The sequence below is a fragment of the Ambystoma mexicanum genome, chromosome 7q (assembly GCF_040938575.1).
Source record: "Ambystoma mexicanum isolate Mex_15411 chromosome 7q, UKY_AmexF1_1, whole genome shotgun sequence".
Lineage (NCBI taxonomy): Eukaryota > Metazoa > Chordata > Amphibia > Caudata > Ambystomatidae > Ambystoma > Ambystoma mexicanum.
Window position 1 is genome coordinate 169,173,527 of NC_090941.1, and position 20,209 is coordinate 169,193,735.

General features: G+C 44.4%; 1 protein-coding gene across 5 annotated transcripts in view; it reads left to right on the forward strand.

Moving 5' to 3' along the window:
- DOCK9 (dedicator of cytokinesis 9) overlaps positions 1-20,209 on the forward strand; it is a 2,709,375-nt gene that overhangs the window by 398,532 nt on the left and 2,290,634 nt on the right. The window lies entirely within an intron of this gene.

Genomic DNA, 20,209 nt, shown 5'->3' on the forward strand with positions numbered 1-20,209 from the left:
GTCTGTTCCCCTCACTCGTCTGCTCCCCACGCATTCAATAGCAATATGAATCCATCAGCCTTATAAAGTCATTCGCTAATGCGCAGTAATCCTGCTCTCTACATTCATCCGCTCTGTGCACTCATCCGCTCTGTGCACTCATCCGCTCTGTGCACTCATCCGCTCTATACATTCGCCAGGTCTGGACATTCGTCTGCTCCAACAATCTACACACTCTCCGCACTTCCATACTCATCCGCTATCCACACTCATGCGGTGTACATACTCTTCGCTCTGCATACTCATCTGTTCTTCACACTCATCCGGTTTACGCTCACCCGTTCCGCACATTCAACTGTTCTACGCACTCCTTCGTTCTACTCGCGTCTCTGTATTTACGCACTCATCCGCTCTACACGCTCGTCCGTTCTGCACACCCAACCGCTCTACACACTTATCCGCTCAACATGTTCATATATTCTATACATTCACCGATCTTCATACTCATTCGATTTACACACTCATTCGAACTATATAGCCATCTTTTCTTCCACTCATGCATTCTTCCACTCAGCGCATTCCTCTGTTCCACGCGCTTCATACATTCTAACTATTTCATCCACGCCATTCACTTCGTTCACTCCTCATGCATTATGTCCATTTCAGGAGTTTAAATCTCTTTACTGTTTCCCTATGATTTATTCTTATTAACCACCTCACTGCTTTGATTTAGTTTACTCGTTTAATTCCGTTTGTCCTTCTAGTTTATATTGGGGGTTATTAGCTGTCAGTTTCTCGCATCAGGTAGTTTGTTGGGTTGGTGTCATTGAGATAATCAAACAGAATACGGAATCCAGGATGTAGCGCCCAATTAGTTGCAAAAAAAGTTTCTTTTATTTGACAAATTTATTAAAGCAAGATGGCCCTTGGTGTGACACGTGTTGGGCCGAAACATGATGGGCCACAAGCGAGATTGACATCTAGAATAATCACTGCCAAACAGAAGGAAAAGTTCATCGGCAGCGTGTGTTTACCCCTTGAAGATACTAGGGCACAGTCCATTGAAAGGACTCCTGGCTATTCCTATGCGCAGAACATAATTAACTAACCAGTGCATGCAAGAAACGGTTCTTACTTTCTTTCAAGAATCCAAAGCAAATCAACCCAAGAAATGTATTTTGCAAACAGGGCAGAAGGACTCACAATTGTTCGTTAAGAACTTGGTTGGTAGAAGACAACATCAATTAAGATTTGAATAATACAAGTCTTGAAAATCTAAGTGTGTAGTGGGATCACATTGGTTCCCCTGAAGAAGTTCTCATATTTAGAGCAAGAAAATTGTCCCCATAGGACGAAACATGTTGGGTATGGAGCACTGTGAATTGATTACAGTGTCATAAAATCGATGTTATTTATTATGAGATACCTTTCAGAAGAAAGGAGCAAGATATTTGATCCTAACACAAAGGCTTAAAAGGTTCCCAGTTTTAGAAAAAGGGTTCCTTATAGTGAAAACTGTAAATAACCAAAGCAGTGTTTTGCACTACATTTTTCTGTGATACTATTGTCTAAAATTGCACTTTTGCACTTTTTGTATTGTGTACTTTGTATTGTAAGGTGGATCCATTCCCAGAGGTCAATAGACCACTGCGGGTGTATCAACCATTTAAAATATTGACCAAAGGGAAAGTCAATAACATGTATTTTTGCATTTGTGTATGTTTGTCTACATTATATTATAGATGCTTTTAATCACACCAGGTTGCGAAAAATTGTGTTTTAGAAATATATATATGTTTACTTGTGTAAAAAATTGCTTATTGAGATATATATAAAATAAAAATATTTTTTGATTAACATTTGTGCATTACCCAGTACCTATTTGGTCCATGGTCTGGATGATCTTTTGACGAAAGAGTAAAGGAAGGTTTATTGAAGAAAGAATGTTTTAAGGAGCAGTGCCGCATTGGTTCTCAGGTTTAAATATTTTCTGTTCACCAAATGGGCAGAACCTCTGTGTCTTTAAACTAGCTCATAGTCTCTCTTGTTGTTCCTGGGCCGAAACACGTGTCACACCAAGGGTCATCTTGCTTTTCTTTTTGCAACTAATTGGGCGCTCCGTCCTGGATTCCCTATTCTGTTTGATTTTATGATGGGTTTCCCGGCTGCCCGTCCATCCAGTGTCCTGCGACCTTATCTGGATTTTGTATTTGAAACATAAGAGACATATGGTTCCTCCTATGTTATTTCTTACAACAAATTTCTAAGACTTGCATGGACTTATAAGTCTCTTGGTCGCCAAGGAGACCAGCTGTACCCATTAGCCTGGATCATTTATGAGTCATTGAGATTATGTTAGTCTGTTTGGGTTAGTTTGGTACGGGTTGGTTTTAGGGGAAGAGCCAGGTTTTCAGCAGTTTGCGGAAAGACGTTAAATACTCAGTTAGGCGGATGTGGGGTGGGAGTGAGTTCCACAGTGTGGGGGCCAAGGCTGAGAATGATGATCTGCCTAACCTGACCGAGTTTGTCTTGGGTATGACTAGGAGGCCGGCTGAGCTAGATGTTAGGGTGCGTGGGGGGTGATGGGGTTTTAGCTTGTCTTGAAGATATTGAGGTCTGGTTTTATGCAGTGCTCGATGGGAGATGCATAAGATTTTGAAAGTCGCTCTTGGGGCTACCGGGAGCCAGTGCAGCGTCTTAAGGGCTGGGGAGATGTGGTCTCTTGGGCTGAGCGCAAGTAGCATGTTGGCTTCTGCATTTTGTGCCCTTTGGAGTTTATTCAGTTGATACGCGTGGACTCCGAGGTATAGGGGGTTTGCGTAGTCCAGTCTTGATATAACGATTGATTGGACCGCGGAGAGTCTGTTGGGAAAGAAGAGATATGGAAAGATGCGCCTAAGGGTTTTAAGGTGGTAGTGGCAGGACTTTGAGACGTTGTTGACTTGGCGCGAGAGTGTTGGGTCAGAGTCAAGGGTGCATCCAAGATTTTTCACTGAGTTGGAAGGGGTCGGTGAGTTGCCCATGCTGGATGGCCAGGGTAGTGGGTGCGGAAGAAGTTCGGAGTTGCCACATACCATGATTTCCGTTTTGGAGGGGTTTAACAAGAGGTGGCTTTGGGTCATCCAGAGTTCTATGTCAAGGAAGCAGGAGGCCAGGTCAGGTCGGGGTTGGGTTTTGAGTTCAGGAGTTTTAGAATTAGTTGAGTATCTGCGTAGTTGTAACGCAGGATGTTGTGTGAACGAATTATTGATGGGAGGGTAGAGATTGAACAGGAGGGCGGATAGGGGTGCTCCTTGTGGGACTCCCGTGTTGACTGGTCGGGCTTGGGAGGTATAGGTGGAGAGTATTGTTATTTGGTACCTATCTTTGAGGAATGAAGCTATCCATTTAAGAGCAGTTCCACAAATTCCTAGGAGGATTGAGTGATTGATTGTGTCAAAGGCGGTGGATAGGTCGAGAAAGATTAGTGCGGCGCATGCCGCATAGTCTGCCGTCATTTTAAGGTCTTCCCAGATTGAGGTTAGGGTGGTTTCAGTTCTGTGACGGGCTCTGAAACCTGATTGTGCGGGATCTAGGAGATCGTTGGCTTCGACAAAGGCATTTAGTTGGGAGTAGGCGGTTCGGTCAACGAGTTTGGCAAGGAACCTGGTGTTTGAGATGGGGCGGTAGTTTTTGGGCTCGAGTGGGTCGAGGGAAGGTTTTTTAATTAGAGGTTTGACATGAACCGTTTTGAATGCGTCGGAAAAGATACCAGAGGAAAGGGGGGCATTTATGATGGATCTTGCGTGTTCTCCTGCGCAGGCGGAAGCGAAAATTTCTTTGAGGGTTGTGGCTGGGCAAGGGTCCAGCGGAAAGCCAGATGGTTTGCGGGCAGATAGACGTTTGAGAAATTGCTCTGGTGATATTGGACTAAAGGATTCGAACGTTGGTTGCATAGTGGTTGCAGCTGGTGGGCTTTCCGGTATGGGAGGAGTATTGCCTGGTGGATGTAAGAGGGCCAGTTTGGTGGCTAGAGTATTAGTTCTTTCGAGAGCCGTGGTGTAAAAGTGGAGGGACAGTGATTGTGAGGGGATCGGGACTGTCGTGGTGCAAACCGGTTTGGTGAATTCCGAGATGATTTTGTGGAGTTCTTTGCTTGGGTTTTTGCAGTTTAGGTTTCGATAGTTGTAGTGGGTCTTTTTTGCTTTCCGGATTTCGGCCTTGTACTGGTAAAGGTGTCGGGCCAAGGTGGCCCTGCACTCCTGAGTTTTGTCTTTCTGCCATTTGCGTTCTAGGTATTTATATAGTCGTCTAGTGGTCTTCAACTCAGGAGTGAACCATCTGGGGAAGAGGCCACCGCGGGTTGATGGTTTGCAAGGGGGTGTGAGCCGCATCAGAGATGCGTTGAGCCATGAGTCAAAGGTGTCAGAGGTTAGTTGTTTATTGGGATGGTAGGTAGGTGGTGGAGACTGGAGGAGTGCGTCGGCTAGGTCCGGGACGATTATTAGTTTTTTCCAGCATTTGCGTAGATTCGGAGGTTCAGATTCGAGTACGGGAAGGGTGTCGGGTGAGGGAATAGCGAAAGAGAGAATTAAATGATCGGACCAGATGATATGGGTGGGAGGGGGGGTTTACATGGATCCGGGTGTTGGAGCTAAAGGTGGCATCAAGAGTGTGTCCTTTATAGTGAGTTGGGCCATTTATGTGGGGTTGGAGGTTAATTGCATCTAAACCGTCAACCAGAGAGTGTCATAGGGTTGGTGGGGATGTCGAGCCATATATTGAAGTCTCCAAGAAGGGTGAGGTTGGGATGGTTTAGTTGAAGGGTGGCAATAGAGTCACAGAGGTTGTTTGCGAATTGTATATTGTATCCAGGGGGCCTGTAGATTATTAGGAAGCTGTGTGAGAGCGATGGGGAGAGGGATAGTTTAACAAGGAGAGATTTGCATGAAGGAATGGAAGGTTGGTTGTCGATGATTGAGGCATGGAAGAGAGACTTGAAGGGGGGGGGGGAAGCTTCATTGGCGATTGGGGCGAAGTCGCCAGAGAACCAAGTTTCGGTGATGAAAACCAGGTCTGGTTTGTCAGAGGTGAGGAGGTCAAAGATGCAGTGTCTGTTTTTTGCTATGGATCCGGCGTTAAATAGGATGCAGTTCACATCGGTCGGCGAGGTTGGTCTCGGAGCTGGAGGGGAGGGGGATGGTGGCGAGAGAGTGGAAGCTGGGGAGGGTGGGCGATGATCGATGGGAATAGTGGGCGAGCAGAAAGGTTGGTGGGCTTCGGGCAGGATTAGGTGGCTGCGTGTGTTCGGATGATCGGGTTTGGTTCGGGGGATTTGAAGGTGGGGTGTGGGCGGTTGGGAGTTCCAGTTGCAGATGATGAGAAATCGAGGGAAAGGGGTTTCACGAAGGGTGAAGCCACGGGGGAAGGAGGTGATTGGGGGAATGAGGTGGTGGGTCGAGACAGGGGAGGCGAAGAGTGCTGAGAGATTGAGGGGGACCAGGTACGTTTCCTCTTTAGTTTCTTTGCTGCGATTGGAGTGTGGGAGAGGGTTGGGGGGGTCAAAGGGGGAGAGTGATGCGGCTTCGGTTCTTGCTAGGGCTAGGCTTGCAGTTTTTAGGGAGGGGAAAGGGTGCAGTCTGGGGGGGAAGGTGGTGGGGTTTGTGGGCAAGGTGGTCGGTGGATGATAGCAGGTCGGGGCGTGCCTGGTATGATAATGAGGGGAGCGGGCATGGTTAACGTTGGCTGGTCAGTGGTGGGGTTCGGGGGAAGAGTGGTCTTAGGGTGGTTTGCTCGCCATCGTGCCTCTCTGGCTTGGTGTTTGTAGAGGGGAATGGTAGGGAATGCGAGGGAGGGTGGGATGATTTGGGAAGGGGGGAAAGCAGATCGGGAGTGGGGGCGGTCCACGGTGGTTGTTTCCGACAAACTCTGGTGGAGTGGGTGCACTCATGCTTGGAACGAGCTGTTAGGTGTAGATTCAAGTGCAACTTACAGTTTATTGGACTTTATCTACGTTCCACGAAGCCGGGTGATATTATTCACTTATTCAAGGTTTTGGTGTACTATTTGTACTAGCTTGCAGATATTAGGCCGTTTTGAAGTGTAGCTAGACCTTAGGATATGCTAATTAGGCGGCCTATTTAGTTGTAGCTACAGCGCAGTTACGCTGTTCGGTAGGCTTTCTTCTAGTTAGCTGGAATATAGGTAAGCTATTAAGGAGAAATTGAGTGTAGCAACACCCCAGGTATGGTTTTAGTTGGACCTTTAGGTGGAATTTTAGGAGGGCTTTCTAATTGTAGTTCTAAATTCAGTGGGGGCACACTTTTAGGCACACTTCCAAGTTCGATTTGCACAGAGACATTGGACTATTAGGTGCGCTTCAGGATTCAACTGTACACAGAGATATTAGGCTATTATGTACTATTAGGTACACTTCTAAATTCAACTGTACACAGACGGTATCAGGTCTACCTCTAGATTCAATTTTGTATAGATGGGAATTAAACTATCAGGCACAGTTCTAGATTCTACATTACACAGATATTAGACTATTAGGTGGACTTCTAGATTCAACTGTACACAGAGATATTAGGTTTACCTCTAGATTAAATTTTGTATAGGGATGATATTAGGTCTATCTCTAGACTCACTTTTGTATAGAGGGGATATTAGACTATTAGGCACATTTCTAGATTCAACATTACACAGATATACTATTAGGTATACTTCTAACTTGGACTTTGCGCAGTCTTAGACTAAATTGAGCTAAGCACAGAGACTATTCTGGACACCAGTCAGTTCAGTTAGGGCACGCTAATAGGCACACTTCTCTCAATTAGACTTTATAGGGAGGGTATGAGGCATGATTCTAAAATCAACTTTGCACAGAGAGGTTATTAGGGAGATTAGTCGGTTCAACCAGGCACAGTATTAGGCTATTTAGGATAATTGGGCACACCTCTAAGTTCAACTTTCGCAGAGAGGCTATTGGGCGCCCTTGTACATTTAACTTTCTCTCAGAAGCTATTGGGTACACTTCAAAATTCAACTTTCACATAGATGGTATTCATCACACTTCTAAATTCAACTTACACAGAAAGGCTTTTGGGCGCACTTCTAAATTCAACTTCTAAATGTACTTCTAAATGTAACCTTTTACAACAAGGCCATTGGGCACATTTCTAAATATAACGTTCCATGAGCGGCTATTGGGCACGCTACTAAATTCTACTTTCACAAGGAGGCTATTGGGCACACTTCGAGATTCAACTTTCGCAGAGATGTCATTGGGCACACTTCTAAATACAACTTTTAATGTACTTCTAGATTCAACTTTTCACAACGAGGCTATTGGGCACACTTTTAAATTAAGCTCTTCACAGAGAGGCTATTGGGCGCATTTCTAGATTCAACTTTTCACAGAGAGGCTGTTGGGTGCACTTCTAATTCAACTTCGAAATGCACTTCTAGATTCCATTTTTCACAGAGAGGTTATTGGGCACACTTCTAAATAAAACTTTCACAGAGTGGCTGTTTGGGGACACTTCAAATTCAGAGAGAGGCTATTAGGCACATTTCTAAGTTCAACTTTCACAGGGGGGCTATTGGGCACACTCTAAATGCAACTTTCACAGAAAGGCTATTGGGCACACTTCTAAATTCAACTTTCAATGAGCGGCTTTTGGGCACACTTCTAGATTCAACTTTTGCAGAGATGCTATTGGGTACACTTCTAAATTCAACTTCTAAATGTACTTCTAAATTCAACTTTTTACAACGAGGCCATTGGGCACATTTCTAAATACGACTTTTCATGATCGGCTATTGGGCACGCTACTAAATTCAACTTTCACAGAGAGGCTATTGGGCACATTTCTAAATTCAGCTTTTCACTAAAAGATCGGATATTAGGAACACTTCTAAGTTCGGCTTTGCACAGAGAGGATATTTAGGTAACTAAATTCAATTTTGTACAGGGAGGATATTAGGCACACTTCTAAAGTCAACAATGAATACCCGCTTTATAAGTGCAACAATACCATAGACATGCTGTACAGGAGAGCTTCTTAATGCAATGATACCACCGTATGGAGATTTTTACAATAGTTTAGCATCTAGAGTTGAGTGGTAGGGTATGAAGGCTTGAAGTAATTGCTTCCGTCCCTGCCCTTGCCACACTTTCTTATTGTTGGCTTCTTGCATCTCCTGCGGATACCTGCAGATACGACCTGGAGCCGTCACAGTAGGAGCCGTCCTTTGCCTCGGGGTCCTTCGCCAATGGGGCTGCCCGGGCAGAGGGCTGCCTTGGGAGGGTCATCTATGGCAAGGTAGGTTGGCTCGGAGGCCAATCGGAGCACAGGGGCGGGTCGGGAGCGGGAGGTGGCGGGAACAGGAAGCGGGGAGCGAGCAGGGGTAGGAAAGGTAAATGGGCGGCTGAGGATCGCAGATGCAAATAAAAATACACTAAATGGCCTGCTACCGCACGATACACTCACCGTATGGGCTCACTGTACAAATGGGGGCTTTCAACACACAACGGTACACTAGGTACAATTCACACGCCCTGCTGGCCAATCGGAGCACGGGGGCGAGGCGGGAGGTGGAGGGACCAGGAAGCAGAGAGCGAGCAGGGGTAGGGAAGCAAATTGGGGGGTGGGAAATGGGAGGCTGAGGATCGCAGATGCAAATAGAAATACACTAAATGGCCTGCTACCGCACAATACACTCACTGTATGGGCTCACTGTACAAATGGGGGTTTTCGACACACAATGGTACACTAGGTACAATTCACATGGCCTACTGGCCAATCAGAGCACAGGGGGGCGAGGTGGGAGGTGGAGGGACCAGGAAGCGGGGAGCGAGCAGCGGTAGGGAAGCAAAATGGGGGGTAAATGGGCAGCTGAGACTGTACTTTAAAATCAAACAGCAATACGGTACATTTGGTAAAGTACATTTATTTGACATTAAATGTTTAGAGAATATTCAGCAATTGGCATATTAAATCGGAATGGAATTTTTTTTCTTTTCTCTCGATCCGCAAATCCGGAAAAGTTTATCGTGAGTCATGCGCTGTTCCTTTATGGTACACAGGGTGTTGGTTTTCGTTAAAAGAAGCACTTTGGGCGCACGGTGAACCGCAAGGCTGTTCCATCAACTAGGCACTAGGCCATCGTAAAGGTCGATATGTTGCTTCTAGCCGCTAGTACCGTGTAAGGGCATATGGCCCGTTGGCGATCGTCCCATAAAATGGTCACCGTTGTGCAGTTGTTTACAAGAAGCTGCAGCTGGCGGTTGAAAAATCCGTCTGCCGCGGTCTGGAATAGGTGGCAGTGGCAGTACGGTAGGATGTACCTGTTTTAAAAAACATAAAAATTGAAATTAGTCTCACCAGCCGATCTTTATTACTATTATTCATTTTATTTATTACGGGCGAGCTGAGACGATTTGCTTGCAAGGATAGTGCAATGGAGTATGTTCGGCTCTAAAAGCAATGTGAAAACTAACAAAATAAATTGAGGGAAACACACAAACTAATGATTTTTTTTACCGTTGAATCACTGAGAAACGACTGACTATATGTGTGTCGAATGGGTACATGCATGCCCATGTTCCCGGTAGAAAGACAATCCCACAAATGTTGTACTTGCTCTTCATTCATTCATTCATTCATTCATTCATTCATTCATTCATTCATTCCGGTATAAAAGCGTCTAAAGAGTTACTTACATTATATTTGCCATTTCCATTGTATCTCTGCGTAATGCAGCCCGTAAATCCCACTGTGTTCGTGCCAACGATTTTTCATATACTGAACTAACATGAAACTCGGTCTAGTTTCAGAATTTTCAGCCTTATCGTCTCTTATGTTATTGCCCCCCCTCCTTCAAATGAAGTCCTTTCGGCATGGTCCCTGTCTCTCAAGGTCAAAAATCTATAGAACCTTATACTGCCATTGCGATTCACGGGCCTCTTCTGCCCGCGAGCAAAAAATCAAAGCCGCTGACCTTCACTCTGCATCAGCATACATTCTTACTTTGCAACATCCCGTGTAAAGCCATCTGTGAAAACTTGAATTTTCAACTCCATCTTTGTACTAGGCCTCAATGTGCAAATGCAAACTGGCTTCTCTCCCATCTGCAACGCCTCGATTGGCGCGTTCTAAGGCCCCCAATTTTGTCCTCGTTGTCCGCGAGCTTTGCAGCCCTAGAGAACCATAACTATGGAGACATTGACTTTTTGGGGGAAAGTATAAAGTACCCGAGGAGTTGAGTTGAAAGTGAGATTTATTGTTTATTTGTTTTATTATTTGCAATATGCAAGCCTCCCCTCGGTTAACAGTGTGCAGCATTTACATGAGATTGCGAAACTTAGCTACAGCAACAAAAATATATGCATACACATATTCACAAGGTCAGCGATATGAGGCGAATAGAAAGAAGTCAAAGATGACACCCATGTTGTTCGCCACCCAGGATGGTGAATGGAGGGTTTAGGGTTAGCATACTTTGTATGCACACTGTACAATAACATTATTTTCAAAAAGACAATCAGATTACAATGATTTATTTAAACCGGGATTTGAAGTTCTCAACGAGCTCTGCTTTGGGTGATCATGGCACAGTGGCAATGTTTGGTGGCAATGCATCAGTGCTCTGCACAGAGCCGCTCAAAATTCCATATCTGTGCTTCTCTAGTACACTAACAATAAGGCCTTTAACAAAGTCAAACTCCATTTCCTCATATACTGGTTTTACCCCCCATTTCTTAGTTCTTTTTCCAAAGGTCGTAGTGTAGCGAGGCATCCCTACATTTCCCGTAGTCCTAGACTGTTCACGGCCCACATTCTCGTTATGGGCCAAGACCGCTAGTAGCGTCCTATGTTTCATGCCCTGTAAGCTGAAATGCAAACGCTTTGGCCTGTACTTTAGGCACATATTGCGGAACACCTCCAATTCTCCTGTGTGACAGAATTCTGTCAGTCCCCTCAAATCTCTTGATAGAGTTTTATCGAAAACTATCTTCTCAATGGCTTTGTGTGCAGGTGAAGATGCAATCAACCACTTCTTCTTCCGTGCCTCCTCTGTGGACAAAGGGCCATGTTCACATTGGTGGAAATGTTGGTTTTCTGTCCAGCGGTGAACGTTGGTACAGTGGTGCATCAGTGACTGCCATTTTTCAAGTAGGATTTCCACTGACCCTTCACAAGTTTTGGAGCTCCACCAAAGATGGTTGCTGATAGACTGGGACCACTGTGAAATACTTTCAAAACCTTTTTTTCCCCTGCAGCAGAGATTTTCTTATTGATTTAGCAAGATGCCATACTTCAAATTGATGTTTAATATGTGGGAACTGCTCTCTCATTGTCTTGGCAATTGAAACGGGTCGGTCTGTGGCTATGAGGTCGATGTGCATTCCCCTTGATTGTAGATATTGCAATGATTTTATAAATCCTAGTTTCTCCATGGCCACTGAGGATTTACATTGGGACACCTGCACTACCACCGAACTCACAATTTTCTTACTATCCATGTCCTGAAAGTGGTAGGTGCAGTACTTGGCAGAAAATGCAGGGCTGTTGCACGTTCCATCGCCGGCTAGCCTGAATCGTTTCCCTTCGAATGTACTTGCTAGAGACAATTGTTCAATTTTCCAAGCATCACTAGTGGCCGGAAACAGATAATCATGTTGGGATTTGTAGTACTGCGTTTTAGAAATTAAATGAAGTCCCACAAACTGAAAGAAAGACTCTAACTTTCCAAAACTGGACCCACTAAAAAGTGAGGCAGCTGCACACAGTAGATTGCCTGCTGGCAGCTTCCCCAGCATCGGTTGGGCAGACCATGAGAACGCATGATTTAATCTACAGGCGCCATGTATTTTGACGTTACTGCCTTGTTTTTGACGAGTCACATGAATCAATGGCTCCCCACATACTTCCCCTCCAACTGAATACCCACATTTCAGCATACTTATAATATCCATCAAACAACTGTCGAATACTATGTATTTGCCCTCTGTCATTAGACTGTCATCCGGCGTGAAAGTTGTTTCGGACTGTTCTGTTGAGGACATAGCAACAAATTTGAAAGAAATATCGCTGATATCAAGTTCTGATGCGTCGTTGGGTGCTGCTGCTGGTTCATTCTCTGTCATTTCAACATCTGTTACTTCAGCATTGATGGGAGGACACAACAATGTCGACAGCTTTTTGGGTGGCATTTTTTGGGTGGGTGTAGATTGTGTGAATTGATCTGCGACTACTTCAGAGCTATCTTCAATACATTCAGTATCATCTTCTTTTGGTGGTGCGGTCGAACTGTAGCAATGGTCCAATAAAACTTTACTGGATTCTCCGGACACATTCAATTCATGTTCTGGCCATTGAGCATCTCGAGTCTCAACACGCCACGTCTGAATTAATAGTTCCTTCATAGTGTAAATGGTCTGGCAAGCAACATCTCTCATTTGCTTCACTGTATGTGTATGTATAGTTCGTACACCCACAGGTAACTAGAGGATAGATTGGTAAAGGGATGTTCATTTTAAACACAATATAAAGTATAGTACAATTGACACGGGAAAACATAATATAGTCCCCAACACAAAACAATTCCTAAAAGTATGAACTGTTTGTAACTAACCTTATTTTTGTTTTTCTTTGCAACTTTCTTGACTTGAACTTCAACATCTGCACGCTGTTGCTCCCATTCGTTTCCGCATGTCTTCCCTTCCTCTTGCACTGCAACAACTATATTTTCTGGATCCGCATAGACAGCACGGAATGACGCTCCATCGACTCCCTGAAACATGGTACTTTCATTACTATGTATTACAATATTGAAAACATAAAACACACGTGAGGACGAACACACAGGTACCTCTCAATAGCTAAACACGAATTAAACATTCTGTTGAACAATCAAACGACAAGTATTCAAGCTCTGATGATCTAGTTCGATGGAACTGTCCGTATCCATACCTGTGGCTCCGCATGGACTGCCATGAATGGTTGTATTGGAGAGGAGGCATCAGCAACTCCCTGAAATACAGTACTTGCATTAGTATGGTTTTCAATATTGGAAACATAGCACACGCTTGGGGTCGACGGCACAGGTACATATACAGAGATAACCACAAATGATGCATTGTCTAAAAGAATCGAGGAATATCTAAATATGATCAGATTTCATCGACTTATTTCTCCGATTTATTTACATCTGCATCATCTAAATGGGATGTTATTGTAGTGGAAGCTCCGTTGTCTCCCTGAAACACAGTACTTGCGTTAATAGGGAAGAAAGTATAGCAAATGGAATCATGTTATATGATGACGCTCGATGGAGCTGTCAGTATCCATACCTCGTGCTGCCGAAGAATATGTAGGGATGTTGTAAATGTAGTGCGCACTTCCGAAAGCTGTTGTGCCGATTCGTATACGCAAGGTCCCGCTTCCACTTCCCCTGGAATTACTTGAATGTCAGGCTCCGCATCAAGTGCAGGGGTTGACGCTCCATGAACTGCCTGAAAGATAGTACTTGCATTAGTAAGGATTACAATATTGAAAACATAACACACACTTGGGGTCGACCGCACAGGTACATATCAATGGCTAACCACGAATGAAACATTGTGTAGAACAATCAAACGACAAGTATTCCAGCTCTGATGATCTAGTTCGATGGAGCTGTCAGTATCCATACCTCGTGCTGCTGAAGAATATCTAGGGATGTTTAATGTGGTGGACGCTTCAGCATCTCCCTGAAAGACAGTACTTGCATTACTATGGATAACACTAATCATAACTGAAAACAACACCAGTGGACGATAACTAAGGTGTATATCAATTGGAAAGCACTAACCAAACATTCAGTAAAATAATTACACGATACAATAAAAATATTACTTGACATGCATAAAACAAGTCTGTAGCGGAATAGCCAAGTAAGATTACCTTATACGCGCTAGAAGTGGTTGATAACTGCAAGCATGTCACGGATGTAGAATGTTCTTGCTTCAGATTCAAGGGATAGTCAAGCAGTTGTAAAGGTAAATTATTGATTGATAATGACATTTCAATATTAAAAATTGCCATGTAAGGAGACAGAATACTTGAGAGTAATGCTATTGAAAATGCGCAATATAGCACAGTTCCCTGTGCCCATATATAGATTTTGTTTGTGGGTTAAGAAATCGAAAAAGAATATATTGATAAATGTCATTATTCAAAAAGCTATACACTCATATCAACAATGTCGAAAGTATTACAAGGGACACAACACCTAAAATATCAATTAATCCATTCGCCTACCTACACACTACCGCAAGGCCTAAAGCTAAATCCGGACACTTGACTCACCAGTGGCGGAATGTGGACTATTAGAGTGGGAATAGCGTTCGCAAGTAATTTTCGTGTCGTTCGCTGTTTATTCTTCTTTGTTACCCAAGATGTTGTGTACATGTTCGAGGAAAAGTGCCGGCTGCAGATGCGGAATCAATAATCCCTCTTGTCCTCTAAGACTTGCTGGACTCTACTTTCCAGCTCATCCAGTGGATATCCGCAATGTCTGACCCATTCTCTTATATTCGATCAACAGTTTTCGGGAATACATGCATTCTAGTGCCTTCAGATTTAGCATGGGTCTTCGAAGGGCAACCTCTAATCGAACAGGCAGGCATTGTTGAAAATTCTGAAAAGTAAATATCAACATTATTATACAATCTTGATGAATAAAAATGTGATACAAAAGTAAATGAACCATACAATGTTCAATGCAAGGTTTGTTTTGGTCGCAGGAACTATACCAGTTCATCATGTGCGGCTTAGTATTTGCATAAATTGCACAAATGTATAAATGATGTGACTAAACTCTGAACATGTGACTCGTCCCTTGGATGTTCTGTCTTGCACGAGAAGGAAACATGCTTACATTATAGACTGGACCAATTGGATGACAATTGACACAGATGAAAATAAATTGATCTATTGATAGCATAACAATGGAAACTCAAGTCAATATAAATGAGACCAATGAACATAGCACTATTGAGTACTCTACTCGCAAATAGATAGAAATTTAAAAATCAACGAAATTTGGCTAGGATACATGGCCTTACCTTGACCAACAAACAGTTGGATTCAGCAAGCAGAACAGTATGTTGCAGGAGAACAGGTAGTTGACCACAGGTAGCACACTGACGAGTTTGCTCGAAGCGGTCACAGAAGTTCACGGATAGCACGACGACGAGCAGATTAGCATAGCATAGATCTCAGTGGTTCTCAGGTAGCACGTTCAGGAGTTGACTTGCAAAGCACAAAGATGTTCTCATGAGACATATCAAGTGGTTTATAAAGTATTACAAACAGGGGTGTGTTTGTGAATGAATGATGTGTGTATGTCGTGGTATTATGTGGTTTGCCGGGGGCCGGCCAGCGTGAGGGGGAGTCCTGGCCGGACACATGGGGTCTGAGGAGGCCATGTGAGCGATGGGCCCCTGGTGTGGGATACCTTTTGAAGTGTACATGCTGTTTGGCACCTTGGCCGTTCGCGCCCCTGAGAGTCCCCCACGGCAGCGTGCATCCACTGGCGCGAACCGCCTTTGATAGAGGGGGGTGGGATGGATGGGCCTGAGGCGTGCAGATAAGACACAGGAAGACTGCTGAATGGAGACACACTTATGTGGATTGCAGGGGGGCGGCCTGCTTCAAGGGGGAGCCCTGCCTGGAGACAGAGTCTGAGGAGGCCATGTGAGTGATGGGTCCTTGGCGTGGGATACCTTTTGAAGTGTACATGCTGTTTGGCACCTTGGCCGTTCGCGCCCCTGACAGCCCCCCATGGCAGCGCGCATCCACTGGACTTGTTGTTATGGACTTTTGTTTTTGTTAAACTAACCACTTTTTTATACTTTATATAGTTATACTTCGCCTTTGATAGGGGAGGGTGGTGGATGGATGGATGGGCCAGTGGGCGTGGAGACAAGGCACAGGAAGACTGCTGAATGGAGACACACTTGATTCTTTTAAAAAATCAAAACCGTTGTTAAAATATATGTGGTGTTTTATTTTGTTTCTTTTTTTGATGGCACAAAAATCCATAACTTTTACACATTGTACAGGTCAGGTTGCAGCACAGCGAAGGAAAATCCCCTGTACTGACCGCTGTCACTCGGGAAAGTTTCTCTTATGGCACGAACGGCACAGGCGGGTATTACTCTTCGAACGCGGTGTTCAAGCCTCCCGTGAAGCCACCATGTAAAGGAACCATAGGCCACCAGCTGGTGCCACCTGTGAAAAATAATGATACAAACTGTTTTTAAATGACCAAGAAACGTTTGTTGTCAATGACAATTCTTGTAACTAATGGCATTCTGCTCGGACAAATGCTATCTAGACACTGCACACTATTAAACGACGTTCATGCGTTATAATGATATGTAGATGTAATTTTGGATATAGGAGACGACCATGAAATAGTAGTGGCATCACAAGCAGATTATACTTACTCATTACTCGGATTACGAGGACGAACAGTTGCGCGAAGTTCGTGCATAAGCACCATTATCCTCAACACGGACTGTGTGAGGCAGGCTGCCCTGAAGTCTGGCAGCTCGGTGATGAATTGCGGTCGTGGCTCGCCTTCCGAAATGTAGGCCACGCCTCCTGAGTTTTCACAGCAGCAGCAGTTCTCCTCCTCTGTTGGCATTAGCTTGCACCGATTGCATGTGCACCAGGTGGAAACACCGTTCATGCGACTAGGTCCAGTGTCTTCATCCGTTGATTCGTCCTGCCAACTGCCGTCCGAAGCCCCATTGTTTTCGCGTGTTTCCCTTTCCAGTAGTTCCTCCTCGGTATACTCGGGCTGGTACATGTAGGGCATTATTGTAGCCATTGTGTGGTAAAGAAACAAAAATAATTTATAGCGATGGTACAGGTGTTCACACGGGCTACAAGCGGCAAAGGTAGCTGACCAGAGCACAGAAACGAATCACAGAATACTCAAAGTAACACAGAGAGAGGAATGGAATCGAAAATCTGCTGCTGTGTTGTGAAACGGTCTGTTTATACTTATTTCCATGGCGACACGCCATTAGCTGAAGCGCAGCGATTGTTGACACGAGACGTGCTTTGGTGTTGTGAAATGGGCGGTACGCGTCTGCTGATGATCAGCTCAGAGGCGGGGGATATGATTTAGTGCCGCAAAAGCAGGTCAGCCAAGCCGATGGGGCAAGTGATAGGATTATCACAAAATGGCAGCGCCCTGGTGCCTGTTTTCGCGTGCGTTTAATGGACGAAAACTCGGGTAAGGTCCATAGGAAAGTTTTCTAAAATCAAGCGATTTAGGCTTAAAAACGCATTGCCGACCCGTACGGACAATAAAAAATGTTGACCGAACCATTCCTTTAAGAGCCAATATTGTACTATGCCAGCAGACACCTCAATAGGAGTTCTATTTGGCAGCCGAAAGCTTCACCACTTCTTATTCCTGACATTACCGATAGGTGTTAGTACACTGGAGGTGAAGAGGAGGTTATATTCATTAGGTCTCTGGGACCTGGCGGTCTTTGCAATGCCTGAATGAAACTCAACCCTCACTGGGCCAGGCTATTACACTTCCTCTTTATGATTGCAAGAGTGGAGTCTGTAAAGCTGCAGTTCAAGCCAAAACACCTGCAACCACTTTAGCAATAGTGGGACAGATTGAAAAGGGTGGCATGGTCAATTTCCACTAGATGTTTAGTGCATTTCTCATAGTATGGTGGTTTTTATGTAGCGCACCCCGTGAATCTCTTCAGGAGGTGATTATTGGAAAATGGGTACAACTGCCGTATTCTGAAATTCAGCGAGAGTTGAGCCATGATATACAAAAAGAACAGCCCTTGTAACCCCAAATGAAACGCAACCAGATCTGGTTAAGTTGTGTGTGTGCCAATTTTCAGTCCATTTCTGCTGCAGTCAAGAAGATGTGTCTAGTTAAAAGTTCTGTCATTTCAAGAAATGTGATTCTCGACACACGATTGTTTGTGTTTTAAAATACAGTTGCTCATTAGGACAGCTAAAGAATACAGCAGAATGGGGTGGTTTACACACAGCATTTTCTCCTTCCTGTTGTGATGCTCTGTTCTGGTGGGCGTTTTTGATATGCAGCAGGACAAGCCAACTAGAATTGACTAATATATTTTCGACCTTGACAGACTACACAACTGCAATCACGACTAATGCGGTGTAAAATATTTTGTGGGCAACGCTTCCAAAATGAAGATATTTGAGCACCAGCCCTGTATAAGGAAACTATGTTGACACTCTTGTGCCCTATTTTCTAAAAGATTGACATAGATAAGAATAATTGAGTATGAGTATTGTCTAAAAATGGAAATTGATGATTTTAGAGGCGGCATCTCTGCAGAGAACTTCTACAGAGAGCTTTACTGGATCTGTCACCTAAATAGTGGCTTGATTTAATTTGTATGTACTTGAGGCAGTTAACATTCAAATAAAGAATTGTTCATCTCTGTGTAATCAAAATGACCCAGTCGGACCAGGTCTGATTACTTACCACGTAGGAGCAGTATTCCCCCAAATAACACACACACACACTTTGTCACCCACAGTGCTTTTGGAAGAACAGAAGTAAAAACATTCGTATAACTTTGGTGGCCACCAAGTATTTACCATGCCTTAATTCCATGACCTGTCCATTTAGAACTATTTTTATCGGTCTGACAGAACACACAGATTACTGGAAACTGTTTGGATTTGTGGATACAGCACACGATTGCTGGGTGTACTGCGTGGATTTCAGTGAACAGAACTTTTAGCTTTGTTGCTGTGCCTAGAGTGCACTTGGAGGGAGCAACACTGTGTTCGAATGGATTGTGTCCTCCCACGTATTCCTCATCTTAGATATATTCGCCTGCTTGCTGCTTCTCTTCAGAACATTTTTTTGCCAGAGGATGCTGTGCTCGAGGTCGCATAGCTTGGTCCCTCAAAAGCCGCCGTCAAGCATCAATGTCATCTGTCGTATAAAGGGCTCGAGCCGTGCCCGTTGGATTCAGTTGCGTTTTTCCGAGCTTCTGCTTCGTGTTTCAAAACGGTGCGTCAGTTTTCTCATTAAAAATGTCTTCTTCCTCAACTCCGACAACACCCAAGATGGGTTTTAAAAAGTGTCTGAAATGTGGAAGAAAGATGTCCGTTACGGATCCTCACCGCAACTGCCTTTGGTGCCTTAGTCCTGACCATCTGGTCCACGAGTGCGGGTTGTGTCGGGCGATGTCGAACAAGGCTCTTAAGGAACTCCAAGGTAATCTAGCGGTGGGAGAGGAGTCTTTCAAGTCTGTAAAAAGACTAAAAGACTCAGGAGAGTTGAGAAGAAAATTTTGTTGAGGCGGTCGAGGTCGAAAAGTTGCTCGAGGAACTCTTCTTCCTCTTAATCTAAAAAAGTCAAAAAAGCGATGCCACAGATCTTCGTCCTCTTCTTCCTCCTCGCCCGACAGAAGGTTAATTTCTTGTCCTTCTAAGCATGATTCCCCAAGAAAATGGGAGGCCATTAGGGCATCAATGCAAACATTCTTTAAGAAGGCGGCCTCAACCCCCTCATAAAAGTTGCGTGAAGAGCATGCCCCTGTCCACTCTAAAAGTGACAGAAAGAAATCTAAAACGACAAACGCTAAATCCGACAAAAAGTCGAGGGCGTCCTCGATTCTCCAGCGCCTCTTGAAACAATACAGAAGCCTTCAGTGCACAAATCGAGGTTAACAGAGTACAAAATGGCATCCTCATCGTTGAAGTCGGGTATCGACTCAACGCGTCCTTCAATGACTTCGAAGCCAAAGATGGCGTCGATACCTTCGGCCTCAACGTCAAAGCCTTCCTCGATGACATTGAAGCCTTCCTCGATGACCTCAGGGATTCCTTCGAGCATATCGAAGCCATCGTCGATTCCACTGACGCCTTCAACGCCTTTGTCAGGAAAATCTTTTATACTGGTTCCCAAGACGACAACTATGGCTAAATCTAGGTCTATGCTGCCACCTTTACCAGAAATTTTTTTCCACCCTCAGCCTATTCAGGAATTTTTTCAATCCACGTCTACTATTTTTGAAGAACAAACCTCTGATGAGGAAATTACATCAGCTGGTGTTAGATTTGGGACAAAAGAAGTCCCTGAGGAACTAGTAGATCCTAGTTAAAAAATTGCAGACCTTTATGACTGCCTACATTCGGCCAGTGGCCTAGATACCTCACCTGAGGTAGAA